The 11199-nt window shown below is 41.0% G+C and overlaps 1 non-coding gene across 1 annotated transcript; it reads left to right on the forward strand.

Annotated features, from left to right (window-relative positions):
• Positions 1–5587: 5587 nt before the first annotated feature.
• Positions 5588–5694, forward strand: LOC116890337. Its single transcript, XR_004386559.1, has one exon. It is a non-coding gene; the product is annotated as a U6 spliceosomal RNA (small nuclear RNA).
• The last annotated feature ends 5505 nt before the right edge of the window (positions 5695–11199 follow it).

Raw genomic sequence — 11199 nt, forward strand, 5'->3', positions numbered from 1 at the left:
ACAAGTCGAGTGAAAGATTTCAAAGTTAGCAAAAAGAATGGGGGAATGAAAGTCCCCAGCTTAGCAGCAGTAACGCCATTTTGCAAGGGTGGTTAAGATGACTGGTTCAGGGAAAGGTCAGAACACTGAGAACACAGCGGCTGACAAGAAGGATGTGTGTGGTCGAGCGCCTGGCAACAGGATGATTGTGGTTAAGCGCCTGACAATGAAAAAGAGGAATGTGGAAAGCCCCGGGAGAGGTCCCACACCCTGGTGGGGGGCCAAGTCAGCCGTTATGTTCCAGGAAGGCGGCTAGGGAACTTGTCCCCGGGCTGAACCCTCGCCTCATTAGAATCCACCAATTATATCCCTGTAACCATGTATCTGCTTCTGTATGCTTGCTTCTGCTCCCCAAAACCCTATAAAAAACCCGTCCTTGGTTCCACTGGGCGCGCCAGTCCCCCGAGGTGACTGAAGCGCCCACAGGTGCCTGTGTATCCTGACAATAAACCAAATCCTCTTGCTGATTGCATCCTATGGTCTCGGTCTGGTCATTGGGCTGGAGGGTCTCTTTCCCGAGGGAAAGTTCTCTCTGAGAGCTTTTCACTAGTTATTCCTGACCTTTTGCTGGCTGCTCAACTCAGCTATTCAGCTAAAACTCCTTCTACATACCAACTGATTTAACTCTGCTTGCTTGCTTGCTTTCTTTCTTTCTCTCTCTCTCTCTCTCTCTCTCTCTCTCTCTCTCTCTCTCTCTGTCTCTCTCTCTGTCTCTGTGTGTCTATATTGCTAACTTCTTCCCTTCTCTCTGTTCATGTCATATTCCTCTTTTTCTTCCCCCCCCTGCCTACCTCTCACACACTGGTTACTTTCCTGAACTCAGTCTTTGCTGAAGGTGAAGTTAAAAGATAAAAGTTTTAAAGTTGCCCCCCTAGACACAAAGTTTAGAGCAGAAAAAAAAAAAACAGGTTAGGCCCCAAAATTGTATGTTCCAAGAAGCCTCTCCTAGGGCTATTAGAATGGATAATTACATTGGCCAGCCCAACAGCTTTCTCCCAGAAAAAAGCTGACCATAAATCTTAAAAAAAAATTTTGAGAAGAAGGAAACAACTTCCCCAAGGAACCAGCGAACCATGAAGTAAAACAATCTGAGAAGTAGGGCAAGCTTCTCCTAGGAAACAATCTTGGGGACAGAGTTCTTCCTTGTGATTTTCACACTGTTATTCTACACACTTTCCAATGATGGGTTTCCATCCCTGCCCCCTCGGGTTGTGGTTCTCTCCCTAAATACCTCTTCTCCTGGCCTCTTGGGGTAGAACTCCACTGCCCCTGTGTGGGATACGAGTCTCAATCCCAGTGCACTGGTTGCTATCGATAAACCTCATGTGATTACAACAAGGACGGTCTTGTGTGAGTTCTTGGGGGGTCGCGTCATCCCGAGACTTGAGTGAGGGTCTCCCCACTCTGGGGGTCTTTCAAAGTCATCCAAGAACAGCTTCCCAATAAGCTGGCACTTAATCTAATCTCATCTTTCTTGAATTGGTTCATTTCACTGAAAGGAAAATTATACAGATTTAAGGTTCAAAAATATAAAATTAAAAGAGTAAGTTTCAAAATCCACAGACTCAGGGCTAAACACTGTCCAGGCAGGGTGGGGCCCGCCCTGCAGCCTGGACTGACAGGCCATAAAGATGCAGAAGGGCACCTCCCCCAGCTTACTCAGAGTCACACATTAACCAGATGTCCTTCAAACCCTGATAAGCCCCTAGCTTCTAAAATCCTGTACACTCCAGTCAGCACGTACTCTTCTGCTGCTGTAATCTCACTGCCATGTTTGAATGAGCCAATCACTTATAGCCGTGCCAGAAATTAGCCAATTGTGTGTAACCACGCCAAACACCCTAGCCTTCCCTATATAAACCCCTGACTTTTGAGCTTCGGGGTCGATATCTCCGTCTCCTGCACGGGATACGTGTCGGCCCGGAAATCCCCGTAATAGATCTCCGTAATAAACCTCGCCTTTGCTTATGACATCCAAAATGGTCTCTCTGTATCTGGGGTCCGTGATTTCCCAAGACTTGAATAAGGGTCTCTCTCTTCAGAGATCTTTCATTTGGGGGCTCGTCCGGGATCGGTGTTTCCTGGGGTGCGCCATCCTGAGACTCGAGCTAGGTTCTTTCATTTGGGGGCTCGTCTGTGATCGGTGTTTCCTGGGGCGCACCATCCTGAGACTCGAGCTAGGTTCTTTCATCACCAGTAGAGAACATATAAATTACCAATGGGGATTGGTGTACTAGCAGGGTGTCTGGTCCAGGGAATAATTAGAATTTAATCAGACTACACAAGGAGCCACAATTGTCTACTGCAAACCACACCAGCTCCTGAAGCTCAACAGTCTGATCTACCCAGATATGGGCAATTACCCTGTGCTCCCCATGTTCAGTTTTGAAGCTTGCTTGAGCTTGCCTCTAAACACCAAGTATGCACTCTTTAAATGAGGATGGATAGCTTGCATCTGTAATCCTCAATTATAACTCCATGGTACAGGAGGCACATAACTTCCTGGAATGCTGGGAATTGTAGTTCTTTAAGAATAACAGAGACTCTGCCAAGCAACCAGAGCTTCCAGGGACTAAGCCACTACCTAAAGACTATACATGGACTGACCCTGGACTCTGACCTCATAGGTAGCAATGAATATCCTAGTAAGAGCACCAGTGGAAGGGGAAGCCCTGGGTCCTGCTAAGATTGAACCCCCAGTGAACATGATTGTTGGGGGAAGGGTGGCAATGGGGGGAGGATGGGGAGGGGAACACCCATAAAGAAGGGGAGGGGGAAGGGCTAGGGGGATGTTTGCCCGGAAACCGGAAAGGGAATAACACTCGAAATGTATATAAGTATTCAAGTTAATAAAAAAAATGACAATAAAAAAAAATAACAGAGGCTCAAGACCTCAAGAAATGTTCAAAGTCCTTAGTGATCAGAGAAATGCAAATCAAAACGACCCTGTGATTCCACCTTACCCCAGTTAGAATGGCTAACACCAAAACCACAGGTAACAACACATATTGGCAGGGATGTGGAGAAAGAGGAACACTCCTCTATTGCTGCAGGGAATGCAAACTGGTACAACTACTCTGAAAATTAATTTGAAGATTTCTCAGAAAATTGGAAATAGACCTACCAAAAGACCCAGCAATACAACTCTCAGGAATATACCCAAAAGACGCCCACGGTGCCATAGGGGCACATGTTCCACTATATTCAGAGCAACTTTATTTGTGATAGACAGAAGCTGGAAAACAACCCAGATGTCCCATGACAGAAGAATGGATACAAATATGTGGTTTATTTACACAATGGAATACTACTCAGCTAATAAGAAAAAGGACATCCTGAAATTTGCAGGCAAATGGATGGAACTAGAAAATATCATCCTGAGTGAGGTATCTCAGACCTACAAGTTCTTGTTAATGTGAAATCTTAGGTTTGAATAAAAAATGAAGACAGGATTGCATAAAGGTATGGCTGAAGAGGTATGGACTTTGATCACATGGTACAGGGGGTTGTGTAACCCATTGTAATTTCCCATGAAGCTTTACTATTTTCCAAAACATGCAACCTGCAGCATTGCCAAGAAGGTACCTGGTTCTAATGGTGAGATTAATTATAATATTTGGCATTACAATCTGAGGAAGAAAGCATTCAGAGTTATCTGGTTGTGTCCAGACTGAACCAGGAACATGAGGTGTGGGGGATTGGTATTGTGGACTAGAAGAGAGGATAGATGGGACTGCTAAGGGAGAACCAGGATCCAAGAAAGCACCTAGGCCACATTGTCTGCATTGATATGTTAATAGGCACCACAGTTAACCATTCCTCCTGAATTCCTTTGAGTCCTTCCCAGGGTCAGCCCAGCACAATGAGAGGGGATGATATCAGGCCATATTTTTAAAAGTAGAAAAGTTACTCTAGATTAAGGCAGAATTAGACAGCACCTTTTCAATAATTATGATTGCTCACTTACTTAAGAATAATGTCCCCTTATATCATGAAAAGCACTCTGCCCATGCACGTTCATGGTTTGTTGAATTCTGTAATGTGAACTACTTGCAGGTGTGGGGATGATTAGACCCTGCACTTAGGGCTTTTTTCAGAGACATATAGTTGGAGAAGTTCAACAATCTGCACTCCGTGGGTCACAATAGTTTTCTTAAAGTCTTTTTTACTCCTCCTCAGTTTTGCTTCTAAAAGGACTCTGAATGTATGTTAACTGTGTGACCAACTCTTACATCTCAGAGGGTAAACTGAAATCCTCAAAGAAAAGAGATATTTTCATGATATCTCCACTTTACTTCATGTTTATTCTTTCACCAGGTATTGGCTCTTTTTGTTGGTTTGAATTTTTCTGGCCTCCCTGATTGATTGTTCCTTTGTTTTGATGTTGTCTTTTTCTTAAACTCATCTGATCATTCAGGTGTACCCACCCTCCCCATCTGGAAACCACTCCTCCAACCCTGTTGCAGTCTGTCTAACATGCAACTGCAGCTGTCAGGATGCCCAGGACCTACTCTGTACAGCTTCCCCTCAAGGTGTTGATAGACTAGACCAGAACTGTATGTAGTAGGATACTGCACCCTGGGTTCTGAACACTTCATACACAAGTTCTCCTGCCTAAGTTCTCACATTGTGAGTATAACCCACTGAGCTAATGATATTGACAGCAATCCCTCTGAATTCTGATGCTCAGAATATATATCCAATACAAAGTAAAACAAAGATAAAGTTCACTTGGTTGGAACCACAAACCATATACCCCATTAGGAATGCAATTTACATGGCAGTTAAGATAAAGAATTGAATACCCAGAGTCAAAGCTTGTAAACCAGGGAAATCAACTCAAAGAGGACAAGAACAAAATGATTCTTGGGCAAGAAAATAATAGCAGATGCCTAAAGGAAACGTGGACAACAATGTAGGATAAGAAAATTAAGTTCAATATGAGGTTAGAAACATCAAAATTAAGACCCTGAAAGGAAAATTCAGTAAGGCAAGTAAAAATAACTCATAGAGAACCTGTAGGAGACAGATTATCAGACTTGAAGAAAAGGTAGAGTAGCTGGATGCTGCATATGTTGCAGACAATGGCCTTGTTGGGTACCAATGGGAGTGGAAGCCCTTGGTCCTGCCAAGGCTGGAACCCCACCCTGCTCTATGGGAATGTCAGGGTGTGGAGATGGGAAAGGGATATTGTTGGGGAGGGGAAACACACTTCTAAAAAAGGGAGGGGGATGGGATAATGGGATTATGGAAGGGAAAAATGTGAAAGGGAATAACATTTGAAATGTAAATAAAAATATTATTTAAAAAAAGAAGTAGGCATCTAATTCAAGGAGTTGGACTTTACCAAAAATAAAACAAATGATGAAATGGTTTAAATGTATAGGATCTGAAGGTCAGGGAGGAAAACTGAAGCCATATATGGTTGATATAGTCATTCATTTATGGAAAAGAGATCTGCTACAGCAGCGGAAGATAAAAAAGCACATCCCCACAGTTTTAGAATCTGGCCATGAAACCAGTCAGCCTCCTAAAAAATATTAAATTCATGCTGGCTCCAGCAGCATATATCCTAAAATTGGAACTATACAGAGAAGATTAACATGGCCCCTGCACAAGGATAACATGCAAATTCATGAAGCATTAAATATTTTGAAGCCCTTAAAGAGGAAACACAGAAATCCCTTAAAAATTACAGGAAAACACAGCCAAACAGGTGAAGGAATTGAACAAACCTATTCAAGATCTAAAAATGGAAATATAAACAACAAACAAATCACAAAGGGAGACAACCCTGGAGATAGAAAACCTAGGAAACAGATCGGGAGTCATACACACAAGCATCAGCAACAGAACACAGGAAATAGAAAAGAGAATCTCAGAGGCAGAAGATACCATAGAAACACGAACACATCTGTCACAGAAATTGTAAAACGCAAAAAGATCCTATCCCTAAACATCCAGAAAATCCAAAACATTATGAGAAGATCAAACATAAGGAAATGGGTATAGAAGAGATGAAGATTCCCAACGTAAAGGGTCAACAACTATCTTTAACAAAAGTATAGAAGGAAACTTCCCTAACCTAAAGAGAGAGATGCCCAGAAACACGTAAGAAGCCTACAGAGCTCTGAATAGATTAGACCAGAAAAGAAATTCTACCCATCATATAGTAGTCAAAATACCAAATGCACAAAAGAAAGAATATTAAAAACAGTAAGGGAAAACGGTCCATTAACATATAAGGGCAGACCTATCAGAATTACACCAGTCTTCTCACCAGAGACTATGAAAGCCAGAAGACCCTTGGGGAGATGTCATACAGCCATGAAGGTAAAACAAATGCCAGCCCAGGCTACTATATTCAGCAAAACTCTCAATTAACATAAATGGAGAAACAAAGATATTCCAATACTAAAACCAAGGTTACACAATATATTTCCACAAATCCTGCCCAACAAAGGATAAAAATGGAAGACTGCAACACAAGGAGGGAAACGATACCCTCAAAAAAGCAAGAAAATAATCTTGCCATCATCCCAAACGAAGAGAGACACTCAAGCATAATTCCATTACTAACAACAAAACCAACAGGAAACAGCAATCACTATTCTTTAATATCTCTTAACATCCTTAATTGAGGACTCAATTCCCCAATAAAGAGACATAGACTAACTGACTGAATACATAAAGAGGACTCAGCATTTTGCTGCACACAGGAAACACACCTCAGTGACAAAGACACAATAACTCACAATAAAAGGTTGGAAAAATTGTCCAAGCAAATGGTCTGAAGAATCAAGCTGGAGTTGTCATTATAATTTCAGGAGCCTGATTTATCTGTCTCCTGAGAGTCTCTGCCAGAGCATGATAAATGCAGAGGCAAATGCTAGTAGCCAACCTTAGAACTGAAAACAGGGTCCTCATTGGAGGAGTTAGAGAAAGGATTGAAAGAGGTGAAGGGGACTGAAACCCCATAAGAACTACAATAACAACCAATCAGTTCTCCTAAAGACTAAACAATTGCCCAAAGACTACCATGGACAGACCGATGGCTCCAGCTGCATATGTACCAGAGAATGGTCTTGTTGGGAACCACTGGGAGAAGCCCTTGGTTTGGCCAAAGCTGTACCCCACAATGTAGGTGAATCTCAGGGAGGGGAGGTAGGAAGGGGTGAGTGGTTGGGTGGCAGAACACACTCATTAAAGAAAGGGTATGGGATATGGGGTTTATGGAAGGGAAACCAGGAAAGGGGATAACATTGAATAAAATGTAAATGAATAAAAATAAATATAATTAAAAAACAAAAAGAAAAACATTTTCAATAATACTTTTAAAAGAAAAACAAATCTCATTGGATGCCAAAAACATGTTTGATAGAATCCAACCCCCTTTATCATAACTCTTGGAGAGAAAAGGGATGCAAGGGGCATACCTAAATAAAATATTGGCAACATACTGCAAGCCAATACCCAAAATCAAATTAAACAGAGAGAAACTTAAAGAACTTTCCATAAAATCAGGGACAAGGCAAGGGTGTCCACTCTCCCCATAACTCTACAAAACAGTACTAGAAATTCTAGCTCAAGTGATAAGGCAACTAAAGGAAATCAAAGGAATATAAATTGGAAAGGAAGAAGTAAACTTATCACTATTCGCAGATGATATGATAGTATGTATATACAAGTGAAATCAAAAATTCTACCAGAAAACTACAGTTGATATAAATTTTAGCTAAGTGGCTGGATAAACAATTGACATGAAAAAAATCAATAGCTCTCCTCTACAAATTCAATAAACAGACTGAGAAAGAATTTATGGAAACAGAACCCTTCACAAGTGACACAAATAAAATGAAATACCTCCATTTACCTCTCACCAAGTAAGTGAAAACTTGTCTGACAAGAACTTCAAGTATTTGCAAAAAGAAAAAAATAACTGAGATGTCAGAGGCAGAAAGATCTACCTTGCTCATGTATCATGAGGATTAACATAATAAAAATGTCCATCTTACCAAAAAGAAATCTACAGATTCAGTGCAATTTTCATCAAAATTTCAACACAGCTCTTCACATATTTTGAAAAAATAAAACCTCCATCTCATTATCAAAATAAATAAATAAACAAAAAATAAATAGACACAGGATAAAACGATCCTGTACCATAAAAAAAACTTACCGAGGTGTCAATATCATTGACTTTAATAAACACAGGATACATAAAATGATCCTGTACCATAAAAAAAAAAAAAACAACTTAGAGGTGTCAATATCATTGACTTTAAGCAATAGTGCTGAACAATAGTAATAAAACTTGCTTGTATTGGTATAGATACTGAGAGGTGGTTCAATTCAATACAGCTGTAGATCCAAAAATAAATCCATGTACCAATGTACACTTGATTTGTTGAAAAAGAAGCTAAAACCATACAATGGAAAGGAGAGACTATCTTATATGAATGAGGCTGGTACAATTAGATGTCTTCATGAAGAGGAATGCAGATATTTATCATCCTGCAAAATACTCAATATTTTGATCCAAATGGATCAAAGATGTCTTTACAAATCCAGATGAAATCTAAGAACAGAGAAATTGGAGGATAGCCTTGAAACTATGTGAACAGGAGGAGGGAACTTCCAAAAGAGAACACCAATGGCTCTGGAACTAAGGTCAAGAATTAATAAATTGAAACGTGTGAATGTGAAAAGCTTCTGTAAGTCAAAAGACACCATCTTCAGGATAAAAGTAGGTGAAAAAAAGATCTTCACTAACTACATCCAATAGACAGGGACTTGTGCTTCTAATGGAAATGGGGTAAAGAATTCAGTTAGGGGTACTGGGAGGAGAGGAAGGTTGTGTACTTTTATTTTTTTAACTTTTTTTTTATTAGATATATTTCTCTTTTCCCCAATTTTTATAAAATTGAGTACTTCTTACTTACGTTTCAAATGTTATCCCCTTTCCCTGTTTCCAGGCCAACATCCCCATAACCATTACACTTGCCCATCAATATGGGTGTTCCCCTCCCCATCCTCCCGCCATTACTGCCCTCCCCCCAACAATCCCGTTCACAGGGGGTCCAGCCTTGGCAGGGCCACGGGCTTCCCCTTCCACTGGTGCCCTTACTAGGCTACTCATTGTTACCTATGCACTTGGAGCACACGGTCAGTCCATGTATAGTCTTTAGGTAGTTGCTTAGGACCTGGAATCTCTGGTTGGTAGGCATTATTGTTCATATGGGGTTTCAAGCGCCTTCAGCTCCTTCAGTCCTTTCTCTGATTCCTTCAACAGGGGGCCCACTCTTAGTTCAGTGGTTTGCTGTTGGCATTCACCTATGTATTTGCCGAATTCTGGCTGTCTCTCAGGAGAGATCTACGTCCAGTTCCTGTCAGCCTGAACTTCTTTGCTTCATCCATCTTATCTAGTTTGGTGGCTGTATATGTATGGGCCACATGTGGGGCAGGCTCTGAATTGGCGTTCCTTCAGCCTCTGTTCTAAACTTTGCATCCCTTTCCCCTCCTAAGGGTATTCTTGTTCCCCTTTTAAAGAAGGAGTGAAGCATCCGCATTTTGGTCATCCTTCTTGAGTTTCATGTGTTCTGTGTGTCTTGGGTAATTTGAGCATTTGGGCTAATAGCCACTTACCAATGAGTGCATACCATGTGTGTTTTTCTGTGATTGGGTTATCTCACTCTAGATGATATTTTCCAGTTGCATCTATTTGCCTATGGTTTTGATAAAGTCACTGTTTTTGATAGCTGAGTAGTATTCCATTATGCAGATGTACCACATTTTCTGTATCCATTCCTCTGTTGAAGTGCATCTGGGTTCTTTCCAGCTTCTGGCTATTATAAATAAGGCTGCTATGAACATAGTGGAGCATGTGTCTTTTTTATATGTTGGGGCATCTTTTGGGTATATGCCCAAGAGAGGGATAGCTGGATCCTCAGGCAGTTTAATGTCCAATTTTCTGAGGAACCTGCAGACTGATTTCCAGAATGTTTGTACCAGTCTGCAGTCCCACCAGCAATTGAGGAGTGTTCCTTTTTCCACATCCTTGCCAGCATCTGCTGTCACCTGAGTTTTGAGTCTTTTCCATTATGACTGGTGTGTGGTGGAATCTAAGGGTTGTTTTGATTTGCATTTCCCTTATGACTAAAGATGTTGAACATTTCTGTAGATGCTTCTCAGCCATTCAACATTCCTCAGTTGAAAATTCATTGTTTAGCTCTGAACCCCATTTTTTCATAGGGTTGTCACATTGCAGTTTAACTTCATGAGTTCTTTGTATGTTATGAATGTAAGCCCTCTATCTGTTGTAGGATCAGTAAAGATTTTTTCCCAATATGTTGGTTGCTGTTTTGTCCTAACAACAGTGTCCTTTGCCTTACAGAAGCTTTGTAGTTTTAGAAGATCCCATTTAGTTTTTTTTTTTTTTGTTCTTTTTTTTTTTCGGAGCTGGGGACGAACCCAGGACCTTGCTTCCTAGGCAAGCGCTCTACCACTGAGCTAAATCCCAACCCTCCATTTGTGATTCTTGATCTTAGAGCAGAAGCCATTGGTGTTTTGTTCAGGAAATTTTTTCCAGTGCCCATGTTTTCGAAATGCTTCCCCACGTTTTCCTCTATTAGTTTGAGTGTAGTTTGATGTGGAGGTCCTTGATCCACTTGGACTTAAGCTTTGTGCATGGTGAGAAGAGTGGGTCAATTTGCATTCTTCTACATGCTGACCTCCAGTTGAACGAGAAGCATTTGTTGAAAATGCTATCTTTTTTTCCATTGGATGGTCTTGGCTCCTCTGTCAAAATCAAGTGACCATAGGTGTGTGGGTTCATTTCTGGTTCTTCAATTCTATTCCACAGATCTATCTGCCTGTCTCTGTACCAATACCATACAGTTTTTATCACTATAGCTCTGCAATAGTGCTTAAGGTCAGGGGTGGTGAGTTCCCCGGAAGTTCTTTTATTGTTGAGGATAGTTTCAGGTATCCTGGGTTTTTTGTTATTACAGATGAATTTGCGAATTGTTCTAAGTCTATGAAGAATTGGATTGGAATTTTGATGGGGATTGCATTGAATCTGTAGATTGCTTTTGGTAAAATGGCCATATTTTCTATATTAATCCTGCCGATCCATGAGCATGGAAGACCTATACATCTTCT

The sequence above is a fragment of the Rattus rattus genome, chromosome 1 (assembly GCF_011064425.1).
Source record: "Rattus rattus isolate New Zealand chromosome 1, Rrattus_CSIRO_v1, whole genome shotgun sequence".
In the NCBI taxonomy this organism is placed as follows: Eukaryota; Metazoa; Chordata; class Mammalia; order Rodentia; family Muridae; genus Rattus; species Rattus rattus.